The sequence below is a fragment of the Lycium barbarum genome, chromosome 5 (assembly GCF_019175385.1).
Source record: "Lycium barbarum isolate Lr01 chromosome 5, ASM1917538v2, whole genome shotgun sequence".
In the NCBI taxonomy this organism is placed as follows: domain Eukaryota; kingdom Viridiplantae; phylum Streptophyta; class Magnoliopsida; order Solanales; family Solanaceae; genus Lycium; species Lycium barbarum.
This window is the reverse complement of record NC_083341.1, coordinates 133,743,601-133,760,085: the sequence shown is the minus strand read 5'-3', so window position 1 is coordinate 133,760,085 and position 16,485 is coordinate 133,743,601. Positions and strand designations below refer to the sequence as shown.

The 16,485-nt window shown below is 36.0% G+C and overlaps 1 long non-coding RNA gene across 1 annotated transcript; it reads left to right on the top strand.

The window, feature by feature from the left end:
- Positions 1-12,275: 12,275 nt before the first annotated feature.
- On the top strand, positions 12,276-15,462 carry LOC132641660 (uncharacterized). Its single transcript, XR_009582919.1, has 2 exons — positions 12,276-12,991; positions 15,120-15,462. It is a non-coding gene; the product is annotated as an uncharacterized LOC132641660 (long non-coding RNA).
- Positions 15,463-16,485: the final 1,023 nt, after the last annotated feature.

Below are 16,485 nucleotides of genomic sequence, written 5' to 3'. Positions count from 1 at the left end.
AGTTGTCGTCACCGCTGCTATTCGAATCCCGTGAAAAAAATACCGACCAATCTACATTTCTATTATTCGACATTGAATTTTAAGTAGATAGTAAGTAGCAAAAGACTCTTTATATAGGTATCAAACTCAATAGGTTGTGGGATCATGACTATGACCCCACCAGCTTTATTTAATACATTACAACTATTAATACAGTCATGGGGAATCATCGTCATCAGACATCTCACAGTACGAATCCTACTTGAATCTGAATCTGACGTAACTATGTTGACCATATTCTACCCTGATGCAACGTATTTTCATCTGACTGTTCTCTTTACAAAACGATTAAGAGCAAATTCAACTCTTGTGGAGTGCCACGAGGCATTGACATAGCATGATTTTTTGGGCATTTAAGCCCTAATGACCTCAAGTTTTGTTTCAATGCTGCAACCTCCTTAACACGCCAATTCCACTCATCTATTATCATATTATTGTAACGTTAATTGTATCTCTCGTTTGTGTTTATGGAGTATTCAAAATCTTCACCCAATTCCCATGTCCTACCCATTGCTTTGAATATATCTCCTGAAGAGAACGTTGTAATACGACTAATATCTCCAAATTGGTTAAAAAATGACATAATAACTCAATTTTGTATGGTTGGTAGTTATTCGTCAATTACGTTAGATAACACTCGCTAGCATCAAACGCAAATTTTAGATGCGTTATGATGTTTTTCTGAATGACAACTCCGATTGACAACACATTGCACTAATTGACAACACGGGGCACGCGTCTGACCAGCTCTAGCGCAATAATATATTGCGTTTTGTCAGAAATTACTAGCGTTATACATAACGCAGAAATCTACTGCATTATATAAAAATAACGTCAGAATAACGCATTAATTTACTGTGCTATACTACTAATTTTGATATGACACTGTAAATTCATGCGTTATGCAATGACAACCCACTTTGTACTTGATTTGACAAGATGTAACACTGCAAGACACACTAATTGCATTGATTATATGATTCAAACGCATCCAAACCTTATATAATACAGATTTTGTATGAAAGGAAAACACAGTTTCTAAGTTTTATCCAATTTCTAAGTTTCATCCAACTTTTGCATTTTGTACTCCTAAATTAGTCAAAAAAGGAAAGATGTTTCAAAAATTAAGGTTTCTTTATCCTGGGACGGAGAAATAATATTTGAGAAAAATAGTTTGCATTATGACTCTCTCCAAAATACCATGTTAAGTTTCCACTAAACATAAAATTCTCAAAACTACTCCAAGCATTGTATAATAGACTACAAGTGAGTAGGGGAGATTTTGATTTAAATATAATTGAAAGATATCCAATATCATTTACACCGCAAGGCGTAGTTAGTTATGGACAGTGTCATATTCATGATGATGATTCTTTGATGGATTATTTGAAGGCGCCTTAAGATTATAGGGAACGCATAGCCTTAAACGTCCTTGAAATGTACGTAGAGAAGGTCCCCATTAATCCTGTTGAATTCATGGCTACAACTCCTCAGGAAGCCCCAAATAGACCTCGTCAAGAAGCCCCATCTAGAATTCAGGCTGAAGTCACTGAAGCGGAATCTACTCATGAGCAGAATTACCTTGACATGAATACTTATGAAGGCGTTTTGACAAGTCAAATGCCTCTGGAAAGTTTAAGTCATCAATTTGATGGGCAGTGGTAAATATTTATTAGTATTATTATGTGTAGTAGCATATGATTATGACTTGAGTGCTACTAATGATGTTGATTATATTTTTTAGGATTTATACTCCTACTCAAAACGATGGTCCTTCCTTAAGTTTCGGTGCAGTTGATTACTATCGGTACGACTACTTTTTTAATAGCAACAGTATTATTTTATGTTTAGTAGTTAAAATACTCTAGTTTCTTATATAGGGAGAATGAGGTCGTTGCACCAAATTATAGGAAAAGACCTGTCTAGATGGTATGGATTATCTGAATTATATAGATACATCATCGAGTAATAGTGAGGAAATACCTAATGCGGAGGAAAGTGAAGATAAAGAAAGTGAGGATGAGATTGAGGTTGGTACTACTTCTCAATATCAAGTAGAACTATTGCAAGATTGTCACGACCCAACTAGGGGCCGCGACGGGTACCCGATACTTGTACCGAGCACCCCTTATCTCGTATCGTACTTTTACTACTAGGTGGGCCGTATAGACTATACCGTATCTTTTTTTTTCTGTTGCTTAACGCTAACATTAATGGCATAATTGTAGACATGGACTTATAAACTTTGCTAGCACATTATACAACGACGAGGACCACAAAAGTACAAAACATCTGACTGTACATATCTGTCTACGAGCCTCTAAACAAAGTACATCTACATATACAAGAAGGACCGGTTCTACCGTGCCCGAATATGTACACAAAAGTAGTACCAAGAAACTGAGGCTCCGGAACAACTGGAGCGCTGCCACAGTACTGTTGATGGAGCTTCTAAGAGTCAAATCTGTCTACCTGTTGACCTGCGCGGCATGAAACGCAGCGTCCACAAGAAGGGACGTCAGTACGAGTAATGTACCGAGTATGTAAGGCATGAATAATAACATAAAAGAGATATAGCGCATGTCATGAAGTAGAAACACAACCTGTACATATAAGTGCACGTTGGCGGATACCATGCATGCTTAGCGCTGCGGAACGTGCAGCCCGATCCATATGTGCATATACTATAACGTATTGCTGCGGCACGTGCTGCCCGATCCATATACATATAATACTTTGCTTTCTTGGAAAACATTTCTTTTCATATATATATAACATAGAACATATCATATTGCCGAGGCGTCGGCTCCGATCCATTTAACCATATATCCCGCGTCCGGGACGATATCATGTACCATACTCCAACTGATCAGGTGGCTATGCGTCTATAGCGCCTTCTCTTTCCCAATCTTCCCCATATACATGTACATATACTTATCGTTCGATAAACGAAACAATTAAGAAAATCCGGGAATAACGGGCCCACCTCGGGTCAAATGAGGTGGCGTACACGATTACATACGTTACATTTCATGACGTCACTTGTGAGAGTTTTAAGGTAGTCGGGTCCTATTTGTGCAAGTTCTAGATGTTTAGGCAATTTTTTAACATTTCATACAATATTTAATTCAATTCTACTGAATGAAAAAGGGGAAACTTTGGGTGCGGATTTCGGAGAATAGAGTTGTCCCCGAGGCTCGTATCCAACTTATTACGTTTAAGACATGCCATAGAAGGAAGGGTGAATCCTTACATACCTTTTCCGATTCATACACGTCTCCAAAATCAAGTTTCAAGTTCGCCAAAATCTACAATTTGGTCACAATTACCAAATGTTAATTGTAAGGCTTTAAGATTTCAATCTTAACCAATACTTGTCTACAAAAATTTGGGCAGCATCTCCCCTATAAATACACCATCCCCAAAATTCAACTTAGCCAATTTTTTAATCAACAACAATCCGGGAATTCAACCCGGCCAAACTATCAACACAATGACAACAACCATGACTACAAAACACAATATAACACAACTTGTCTTCTTTCCAACATAATGCAATAGCTTTCGTTCCAACTTCACATTTCCAAACCAATCTCAACGTTTTTACATTCATTACTAATCAAGATCATTACAATCTAATTCGGAAGCATTTCATATCATTTCTACCAAATATTCACAAGATACACAAAATATACAAACTTTCCACCAAAACCATAATCCATCCAAAACTTCAAATCTTCAATCTACATATTCATAACCTATTTCCATCTTCCAATTTCATCAACCATAATCATAATTTGCACCTTAATAATTTCATTTTCATAATTACATAAATCTACCATAAAATCACAAAACTTCTCATAACCACTTAACAACCAATCTTTCATGCCAATACGGACTATTATCCTTCCAAATTCAACAACTAACATAATAATTCACATTTAAAACTCCACTTCTATAATTACATAAAAACTTCATTAAAATCATATAATTTCCTATAACTATTCCCAATAATTTTCCATGCCAACTTGAACCATTTTCTTCCATTTCCAATATAAATTTCACCATAACCACAACTAGAATACAACATAAAATTCAACTCATATTATTTATACAACAATATACATATATGTCCACTTACATATATGCACACCCACTTTGTAAACTTCCATATTTCCATAAATTCTACTCATTTCTACATACTACAACATAAACCAACCTTCATAACATAATAAAAAGGGATTAATTCTTACCTTTTTCTACAATCTTCTTCACTTGACCAAGTTGTCAACTTGAAGAAACAAGTGTTCTTTCTTCCAAAATAATTACACCAAGTTGTAAAGGACTCTTTAATTGGTAGAAAATGATTTTTGAAAAAAAAAAATTTTTTTTTTTTTTTTTGGTCTAGAGCTTGGCCGAAAATGGCCTTCTTATTCTTGCTCTTCTTTCTCTTGTTTCTCTCTTTCTCTCTTTCTCAATTGTCTTGAAACTTCTAAATGTTTCAAGACAATTTAATGATCCTTTATATTAATTATCACATGGGAAATTTATTAATTTTGTGGGCTTGGGCCATAAGATGGCCGGCCACCCCTCTCCTTTGGGCCTTAATTCGTTTTTTATTTTTTTGGGCCAACTCGGTTGATCCCGAGTTGGGCCTAGCCCACTGACCTTTCGACCTTAAAACGTCCATATCTCCTTGTACCGATGTCACCTGGGAACCCACGACCTATGGTTGGAAAGCTAATTCAATTATCTACAACTTCTATTTCTTGGTATTTTCCAAATTCCAAACTTATAATACCGTTTTTTCCCCTAGAAGTCAGATCACCCGAAAACGTTTTCTTAAAAATATTCGTTTGGAGGACTTCCACTTTGATTTGGCCCAAGGGTCCTTCTTGAGTTGTGTTTAACTTCACATATGTGATTCATATGACTTTTCAGATGTCCCAAAAAAATCTCGATGTGTGGGCCCCACCTCAGCAAATAATCTGACGTTCAAAAATACGGGATATAATAAAGATATGATGAATAGTCCATCACACTAGGAAGAACTGAATTCACAACACTCATTTCACCAGCAAGAGCCTGTGTCGCAAAGCCAATTTCAACAGCAAGAGTCAACCCTGGTTCAGTGGCATTCCGATGAGATCCCCTATCTTGATCATCTTCAAGATCGCCCCGATGCCTTTGTCTTTACTAGGGACGATGATCATATTCGGTGAAGTTTGTGAAAAGAGACAGTGAATCTTGTAAAATAGATGGTTCATATTGAAAAAGGCATGATTTTCAAAGTTGATGATTCCACTCGAAAACTTTAGCGATTGGTTTGCAAGCGAAAAAATCAAGTTTGTCAATTGATGCTCCGTGGTAAGGAGACTGCTGAAAAGATGTGGACTATTTCAAAGTTCAACACAAGGCACACTTGTGATAAGGATGACCTCCCAAATGATCATTGCAATCTAGATACCAATATGATTGTTGTTGTGTTAGTTGATGACGTTGCAAAAAGCCCAAGGTATCCCCTTCGCCTAAGTTTATTTTAATTTTGATGTTAATATAATGTTCTTCGTTGCTATACGTGTCATACCCCATTTTAACCTGGTTAAAGTAGAAGTACAACATATTGGTGATTCCTATTTTTTATTTTTTATTTTAAGGAGTCGCCACCTAATTATTTATGGTGAATTAGGACACCTAAAGTTAATTAAAGTAATTACCTAAAGTTGATTTTATTTTAAAGTCTACGAAACCGAAAAGATCTGAGTAAGGGTTCAATTAGTCTAAAGGGAAGGTATTAGGCATCCTTTAAGACCCATTAACAATGGTTAACCGACCGAACTTAGATGAATTAATTAGGCTAAGTGTAAATATTATAGAAACGAAAATAATTTTGTAAATATTGCTAAAGTTGTAAATAGAAATATAACAATGTTGTTTAAATAGGACTTGTAGAAAATAATGATTTTCATAAAAAGGGCTTAGTTAGAAATCAAAATTTTACAAGTGGTAAAGTAGCTTCCTAAAGGCAAAACGTGAACATCTCTAAACCAACGGAATAAAGTGGACCAAGAAGCTAAATTAAGGTAAACAATCTTATCCATTTATTTGCCATAGAATGATGCTAGTTTTCTCTTTTTTAAAGTAAATAGATCGAGTATTTTCGAAAGTCGTTGAAAAAATTCTAAATGGACTGAAACGAATTTCTTAAGTCTAAAAATAAAAGGTCCTCCTTTGTGTGATAAAAAAAGTACCTTTTCCTTTGTATCCTGAAATAAGGGAACATTCCAAGCCTATAGTAACTTATTCACTATTAATTACAGTGGAACTTTAAATGAAGCTGGTTATAAATAATAACTAGGCATTGCTAATGTATTTAATTAGACGTGATGTGAGTATATTTTAGCATTGCTAACAGGTTTAGATCAACCAACAACAGAGCTTAAAACTACCTGGTTATTTAGCTAAAGTAGCAAACAAACCAGAGGGAAAATAATGATCATATAGTTCAGCAGAAAGATATCGTCAAACAAGCATAACATAGGTAAAAAAATAAGCAGAGTCTGTAACCGACATTGATTCTAGAAAGATCAGATTTTGGTTCGCTTTTGAGCGACGTAGGGCTGGGAACGAACAAGCATGCACAGGCTCCATGTGATTGCGGCGTCGTTGAGTCTCAAAAATGAAACTCTTCGGCTCCGGTGTTCATGCAAGGGAAAAGAAAAGAAACTTGTTAGAAGAGATAATCTGCTTCTTCGCAACATATGCAAACCAAAATATGTCAACAAAGAAATAGGTTGTCGGTTTTAATTATACTGACCATATGTGTAACCAGAATAAGGAACATATTGTGACTTTGATTCTACTAACTATCCACACAACACAGACAAGGAAAAGCCCAAACTAAATATGCCACCTCAAATCCACATCCCATATATATGACAATGATAATTGAATATATAACGACATGACATACTTAACACACTTTTGATTCGCATATTCATCAAAAGGGGTTCCAAAATACCCTCCGTACATAACGATAGCACATGGTGAATACAAGTCCCTCAAACAAACAGCATAACCATATCGTTTTATGTTATGGTTAACTTAAGGAAATCTAGGCGAAGCAGCAGCCATTGGAAACAGGTTAGAAACATATCACATCGAGCTCTTCAAATACCAACCAAGATTAAATGAAACCAATTGCAGCCCGTGACAAAAAATAATATGTTTATTGAAAATATAGAAGTTGGACAGAGGGAAAGGATATACACTTCACATCTCATATGATGATACCAAACTAAGCACACAAACCGGATATGCACACTGTAACGATAGCAAACGGGCTGAATATAGAAGATAGGAGGGACTGACTCTATATTTAAACAGATAACAAATAAACCGGGGGGAGAGACAAAAAAAATCAACATTATTTTCAAGCAGAATAATAACCAAGACTTAACAAAGAAGCAGGAGATTGGCCTCCCATTAACATGTCCACTAGACTAAATAAGAAATTACCATTGTACTTGAAATAGGATACAAACTGAACCTTAATTGAACATGATAACTGTGCTAGTCAAGGCATAACATTATGCTAAACAAGTAATAAGATTAACTATACTAAGCATGATCATTAGATTAAACAAAAGAAAAGAAACAAAACCTAGATACTATGCACATAACTGAACTAATCTAAAAAATGGACATGATAAACAGAATTGAACGAACAGAGCACAAAAGCACACAGAGGAAAGTAAGAGTCGAAATGCAGAAGATATAGAGGGAATAGAGTATTAGACAACACGAAGCATATGAACACTCACAAATACTTGTCGGACACTCATACTTTAGACGATATACAGCATGAAAAGATGGCCTTAAATTTAAACGAATAAATATTATTCTACAGCATTCGATAATACAAATCCCGTAAACAGAATTTCCTCATAATACTCCGACAACATGGTTCAAACGTAATAAGAAACCAGATTCTGAATTAACCAAACTAAAACAAAATAGTAATCACGTTTCAACTATTATTTATTGCATTTCAAAATAAGGTTAACCAGACTAGACTTATACAAATTGGAATGAAAACTGGGAGGAGAACTTCACATTCAGAAACTCCACAAAACAGAGCTAGACATAATCTGGTTTATAAAGCCTTCATAAAATATATCTAAATATTAACAAATGGTAAAAAAAACTAAAACGCGAACCTTAATGTCCACTTATCATTCGTCAACTACAGCTACTACGCGAAAAGAAATGCAAACGAGTTTCGAATCACAAATGGCAACAACAAGATATTAAACATGATTTCTTTTATACTAACACAATTTAACAGAACGATGAGTCGCAATGGTATTAAATTTTACATGTTGGTGGTGCAGTGAAATGGGGCGTCGAGGTCTCGAATCTACTTTCGTTATGAACCGATTCAAAACTCGACTCGAAAATAAAAATGGTTCTGTCGTAGTTAAAGTTCTTTTGTCGAACAGCGAGGAAAATTAATCGAGTTGTGAGACTTTAACCTTTCGTCACAAGTCTCAGATTTCAAAAAAAAGTGTTTTTCCGATTTGAAGGGTTCAAGGCCAGATTAAAAGAAAGGATTTTGTAACAAAATATTCATGTATACCCAATCATCCCCAAATCAGTGTTCAGTCCCTCTTTCGGCTGAATTTCACGAAATGTTCTAAAACAAAATTGATGAAGACTGTTTTTTCTGGGGAAATTTGAGGCGATAAAAACTTGTGTTTTTGTAAGGAAATTTTGTAGATTCCAGATCTTTTGTCTAAGTTCCTTAGGTTTCTTGCTCAAAAAATCCCTCCTCAAACGATTCAACTAGGATTACATTTATAGGGTTTCATTTGTATTAAAGTAAAGAGAGGAGCGTGGGAGAGAGACGAAGGAGCGGGGGACAGGCGTGGGGGACAAGGGGAAGTGGAAGGAGCGTGGGTTGAAGAAAGAGAGAGAGGAGGAAGAGAGCGTGAGAGTAGAGAGAGAGAGAGGGGAGGCGGCGGGTGAAGAAAGGGAGAGAAAGAGATTAGGGATTTTTAGAGAAAAAAAAAATAATTGGGCCGGGTCGGGTAATTTAGGTTGGGCTGGACCGGGTCGAGTAGTTGGTGTAGGAATTGGGCTGGCCTATTGAAAACATGGGCTGGTAGAATTAAACGTGTGGGCTGATCATTTGGGCCATTTATTTGGGCTGAAATTGTTGATCCTTCCTCCTCTATTTTAATCATTCTTGGGCTTCTAATTTAATAACTAGTACACTTATTTACTATGATAAATATGTGAAAAAATAAAAGACTTGATAAAGTATAATTAATTTAACGAGTACAAAGTCCAAAAATAAAATGATGACGAGCCATTTAAAATTTGTGATAAAGTAATACTAGTAATGTTGATAGTAAAATAGTGAAAATTAATAGTAGTGAAAATAAAGTGTTTAGCTCGTCAGTAAATTTAGAAGCTCAAGGAAATAAATTGAAATAAAGGAGGGACAAAATTGGCTGTCAACAATACGCTGATATTTCAACCTATCCAGGTACCCTATTAAAGATTGTATTATAGTCGTTCTGAAAGTATATCGCAAAACCATTAGTCGGCGAAAGGGGTATCTTGGGCGTAGGCGTGCACATGAGATAGTCTACGACAATTAGGAGGACTCTTTCAAGACATTGTCGAGATACGTAACGGCTTTACAACACTTCAATTCTGGTACTGTTGTTGAATGGAAGCTCAAATCGAAGACTGGTATGCCCGGTAATATTCTTGAGTTTGTGTTTTTGGCATTCAAACCATGCATTGATGGTTTTGTTCATTGTCGGCCAGTAATATCAATAGAAGGAACACATGTGTACAGGGTATACGACATAAAGCTGCTAATTTCAGTTGGAATGGATGCAAATGGATCTATATTCTCTCTAGCTTTTGCAATTACAGCTAATGAGAGCACTAATACGTGGGCTATGTTTTTGAACTACTTAAGGAAACACATTATTAAGGATTGTATGGGCATATGTGTTATATCAGACAAAAATGCTGGCATATTGAGCAATATGTTTAATTTGCATAGGTGGCAGCCGCCCTTTATCTTCCATCATTGTTGTTTAAAGCATTTGAAGGCAAACTTCCAAAAAGCATATCAAAGCCCATCACTTTGCAATTGGATGTGGGCAGCTGCAACAGAGCATCAGGAGAAGAAGTTTCACATGCAGATGGAGATTACTAGGCGGGCGGATGAGGAAGCCTTCCACTGGTTGAATAAAATTGATAAAGGAAAATGGACATTACACCAGGATGAAGGTAGGTGATGGGGGATGCTGAGAACAAACAGCTTCGAGCCATTCAATGGCTCGTTGAAATCTGCACGGGGACTGCCCGTCATTGCAATGGCGAGAATGACTTTTAAGTAGGTTGTGGAGCGTTTAGTCACTAGATCAAAAGAGGCCAAAGGACTTGTGGCAGACGGTCTAAAATGGATGCCAAAACCGTCACAATTGTTTGAGTATCACAAATTTAAGGCTCAGCAACACGACCCGATGGAATACAACTATGCAGAGTGCATATTTGAACTCACAACAAGTGTGCACCAAGGTAAAGGAGGTAACATCCACTTAATTTGTGACATTCCAAGAACATGTACATGTGGCAAGTGACAATCATATCACATGCCATGTTCTCATGCATTCAAGTGTTTTATCACAATAGGAAAGAATGCCTCCACATACGTGGCTAAGGAATATATACTTGAAAATTATGCAAAAACGTATGTTAGAAGGTTCTAAACCACTTAGTAGTGAGAGTAATTGTAGCATCCCCTTTGGGAGGATACCACTTACGAAACAAAAGCTAATTTATGTCTAAAATATTCACAATAATTTAGTTTTTGTTTCGTAAGTGGCATCCTCCCAAAGGGGATGCTACAATTTTGGTATCAGAGCCTAGGTTTTGTGATTCTAAGACTTTTGTTGTGACTTGTTGGTATACTTATTTCTTTTTAACATGTTTTGTTGCGTGTATTTTACATATGCATCATGTACATGTCCCTAATGCAATGAAATCGTCCCTTATGTAAGAATTAAGTTATGACCTCTTCTTCCTCTAATAGACCCATGGAAGCCGCTCGAGAGGGTTTCAATAACTCTAATGCTTAACCTCACTTACAAGAAGGGGTTGGAGAACATTTTTCTGATTTTAATATTTCTCGTACTAGCGGATCTTTAGTGGGAAATAATCAAGGTGCAAGAGTTGGGCCATATCCTCAAATGAGTCATAGTACTCCTGCTGTTGATCCTCCTTTTCAACAAATGGCTGATTTCTTTCGTCGCATGGCTAGAAGAATGCCCGATCCTAATGAAATGAACTTTGAGAAAATGAGAAAAATGGGTGGAGTTGAGTTTGAAGGCACTGTTGATCCTACGGATGCCGAGCAGTGGTTGGAGTGCATGGAGAGAGTATTTGAGCAGTTGACACCCAATTTTGTCCCGCCTTTCTTCCAAAATAGTTATTTGCGCTTCTATAATTTTTGATAACTTAAGAACAATTATTTATATTTTATTACAATTTAGCTTTTGTTAATATCGTCATTTTTCATAATCTAATTATAGTCATTAGCTATTATCATTTTATTACCGTTATTATTATTATTACCACTATACTACTACTACTACTACTACTACTACTACTATTACTGTCATTATTATTATTTTCATTATATTGCCATCACTTAATATTATAATCGTCATGATCACTTTAACATTTCTATTTATTGTCTTATGCAAAAAAAGCATCGCATTTATTTTACTGCTTACTTTTGGACATTATAAATTTTATCATGCAACTATTACGATATCTTGTAATAAATATATTTTTAATATTTTAGCAAGCGTTAATTTATAATTAACTAAGAGGGTCTTTCATCTTAATTTATGAGCCCAAATAAGTATAAGGGAAGAAAGCATAGACTTCATACTAGCCCAATTCATATTAAATATGATCCTATTTGGTCAATAATGGCCAAAAATGAGTAACCCATTCGGCCAAATAAATGGCCCATCTGAACATTTCTTAAAAAATAGGTCCCAAATCAAAGCCCAAACTCATGCTAATATCCAGCCCAAAATAATAACCAGCCCACTACCCGTTTCAACCGACCCGACCCGACCCGTCATCTAAAAAGGAAACAACTAGGGTTGCATCGTTTCTCTTCAGACGCGCCTCCCCTTCTCTCCCACTCTCCATTTTCAGTTAGGCCTTCCCCTTCTTTAGCCAAGGACAGAGGTTGTCCATCTCATTTCCGTGCAAACTTTGGTTGTTTTCATTGTCTATCAGAACTCTAAGACCTGTCTTCTGAGGAAAAACAGTGGCTCACGCCTTTCTCTTCTTATGATCATTTCCTCTTCCAAATAAAATTCCATCGGTTCTCATGCATGGACAGAGCTGTTCGTTCCCTTTTAGTGCAATATTCATCTCCCTCTTCTGAAAACATTAGGCGCTCTCATTAATTCGATCAAGAAAGAGTCCAAAAGATTTTAATATCTCTGAAGGAATCACCAAGGGTGATTTGATTTTAAAAAAAAAACGGCTAGCTCATGTGGAATTCCCGCCCAACAAAAACCCTAGCTCGTCAGTATAAATGCTAGCTTTTCCAGTCACTTTCGGGGATTTTTTTTTCGGACATACTGAAATTCTTAGTTGAGAGTTTTTACTTAGCCCTGTTTAATTAGGGATTCAACTTCAGGTAGAATTTCCACCTAGTCTAATTTGGTTTCTTTCAGTTTTAAATTCTCTTCTTTTTTTTCGTTGTGGTCGAGTGTGTCGAGGGTCTTGGAAGGGATTCTCAATTCCATTCTCGACAAGGTTTCCACTCGAGAAGATTCGAGCATCGTTCGCGTTCGAGCGTAGATCGGAGATTCAAAGCCCCACTTCACTGCCTCTGAAAAAGGTAATCTTCATTCCATTTTATTTATTTTTTTGGTTTTATTTTTGGTTATGTGTGTTCCAATTCCTGTTTGTGCTTTAGTTCCATGTTTAATGTAGCTAGTTAGTGTTTAGCCTAGAGTTTCATGTTAGTTGTTTGATTGTCTGTTTCTGGTTTGGGTTTCCTGTTCAATGTAGCTAAATATGGCTTAAAATTAGTATTAACTCTATGAATAGGTTGATTCCTCCCTTTGTTGTATTCTGAGTTGTTTGAAATAGTATCAATATTAGCATGTAATACCCTGTCCTTTTTATTATTTTTCTGTATTTTTTTTGTAGCTTTTGTTTCTGCATTGTTTAGCTTTCTTATTGTTTTGTTATGGTATTTGATTGTTGTTTCTTGTCTAGTTAACAGTATCCTGTTAGTTATAGCACTTAAGTTCCTGTTTCCTGTTGAGTTAATATTATGTTCAACATTGTGTCTGATTTCCTTTTCTTGTTTAGCTAGTCTTACCCTATTGGTTGTGGTATTTGATGCTTATTTAGTTCAGTATCATCATGTTAGTTATGGTGTTTAAGTTCTTGTTTCATGTTTAAGCTTAGCTACTATCATGTTTTGTTTTCCTTTTCCTGGTTTAATTTAATCCTATCCTGTTATTTATAGTATTTGATCCCATGTTCCTTGTTTGATTAGTTTTGTCCTATTTAGTGAAAATTTTTTGACTTACTGCCTCTATTCAACATGCCTAATGTGAATTTTAGCTTCTTTGCCTCATGTAAGATCAATTCTATCATGCTTAGTCTATGGTTGCTTAAACTCTTGTTTCTCGGTTTAGTTTGGTCCATCCTGTTTAATTATAGTGTTCAGTTGTTCAATGGTTCAGTTTAAGTTCATTATGCTAGTTATAATGTTTAGCTTCCCTATTTGTCTGTTTAGCTCACCATGTCTAGTTATGATGTTTGGCTCCTTTGCTTGTTTGGTTGGGTTCACTATATTTAGTTATAATGGTAGTGTCCCTGCTTTGTTTTACTCTGCTCACCGTGTTGTCTTGTCCTTCTGTTCCCCTGTTTGGGTTCCTCATGTCTGGTTGTTGCATTCCAGTTCCTTATTCCTCTGTTTAACTTAGTTCTGCATGCTCAGTATTAGTGCTTAGTGTCATTGTTTTCCCTGTTTAAACTCCTCATGATTAGGCAATGTGTAATCTCTCCATTTCGGGTTATGCCATCATACGTATGTCAACTAGTTGGTTTGCTTGCTCAACCTCTGTTAACTGATTAGGAAATAAAGGGTTCAAATCTGTATAGCATGTTTGCGGTTCTGTGCATGTTTAAATTCTTTATGTGTTTGTACATTGAAAGTATACTGTGTTTTGATTATATTAATGTGTGTATATCTAGAGTATTCTTTAGTTAGTACATTTATGGGGAGATTAGTTGATCATTATGGATTAAGCTTGAACCCTCCCCGATATTAGCCACGCTTGGGATTCATGGAAATTCCTTGGAACTTGTGCCACATCGGGAAGACGGGGGCAAAAGCTTTCCAATATTAACCCTCTAAACATCCTTATGAATGTGTATACACGAAGTATACTCAAATATACATGATGTATACACAAGCCACCTATTTGTTATTTGCATGTTTGGTTTCTCCATGTCACATAGCTTAATGCCCTTGGCCATTGCATCATGACTGCCTCTTGTATGGGATCCTGTTTCAACACCATAACATAACACTAGTGGCTGTTGGCTGTTTTCTTCAGTCATTACCTATTCATGTCTTGTGGTAAGTCTACATCAGTCCATCATTAAGCATGTGTGATCTGCTAAAAGGATAAGAATCCTGTTTGTGACATTGCTTCCTTCTTCTATGCCAAGACCTTGCCTGCAACCTAAATCCCTGAGTTTGAACTTACTCTTGCTTTTATGTGGATCCCTCCATATCACTTAATTATTGCATCTTGCCTAACCTACTGGATCATGCTCTGATTTTTTTCTACTTTGATACCATGACTACTATTTCTGTGCTTTCTGTTTGTCTGAACAACCATATGTGGCCCTGATATGCCTCCTTTTGAAGAATTTTGAGTTTGTCGTGTGTTGAACCTTATGCTAATCTTTGTCTCCCCTTCTTTTACATGTACACATTGGAGCAAATGGAGTCTTAATTCGGGAACTCACTCACCGAAAAAGTCTCAAAATGAGATTCGGCATCATTACTATACCCGAGCATGGAGTCAACATATTCCACATTTCTTCAACCATATCGGACAAGCAAAGCTCGCTTGGGGCGATCTCTCTTTCATTTTGGCATTCATTCTGTTTGGTTTCCTTTTGATTTTTCCGTGTTTTATGTGATTTGCGTTAGGACCTATGTTTAACGTAGGATTTGATGAAGTTCTTTACTGGTTTCAGGATTCCTATTCTAGACTAATAATTTAACCATTTGTTTTGCCATGAAAGGACACAGTTAGCTAACCTAGAAATCTTTTAAAATCATTTTGCCTACTCACCATTAGCATATATATTTATTATCCTAACAGTTTACTTAACTCACTTATTTTCGGAGCAACATGAAAAGTCAGTCTTTAAATAATGCTTTTGAAAGTCCTTGTAGCCAAGTCCACCTTATTCTCTTTAGCTTGATTTTTTTTTTTTTTGCGAAGCCAAAAGTCTTAAACTAGACAGAACTTCTGCAAAAACCAACTTTTCAACCAAGAAGAATATTTACACCTTTTATTATTTAGTTATTTTCCTGGGTCACATTTTGTATAATTAAAAACCATTTGACTATGAGTTATTTTCAACACTTGGAAATATTTTAGCTTCTTATTTAATAAACCTAAGTTTGGCAAGTTAACCGTAGTTAACGGATCTTAAAGGATGCTTAACCCCTTCCCTTTAGGATAACTAAGAATCCTTACCTAGAATCATTAAGTTAAGTAGACCATTAATCAGAGTTAATTTTTAGCATTTACTTAGTTAAAATCGGTGTCCTAATTCACCGTCAAAATAATTAGGTGGCGACTCCTTAAGTTAAATAATTAGTTATCACCAATATGTTGTGCTCCGCTTTTGACCCGATTAAAATGGGGTATAACAGCTTGGCGACTCCACTGTGGACATTTAGGTTCTTGACCATAGCAAACTTAGGTTAATTAAGTTATTGTGCTTTAGTTGTTCCTCTTATGTGTTTTTTTTTTAAATTTTATGTGATATTTTTGTTATTTGCTTTAACTATTTCTTTTATGTGAATTCTTGTAATTATGTGTTACCGCTTTCTTTAACTGTCATTCCGTTCATATTTTCTCCACTTCTGGAAACTCACACTATCACACGTGCACGCGAGGTGTGTTTTGCGCACCCGCAAATTTCTTTCAAAAATCCCAAAATTTAGGAGAGTTGGCATATGCGCGGGATGTCCGAATTTCCGGTGACCGCGTAGCCTTCTCACTCGAGTAGTCTGCTCGGGAACCTTGTGTCTAGTAAGCCAAATCTTAGAAAACTTAAGATAGAGCT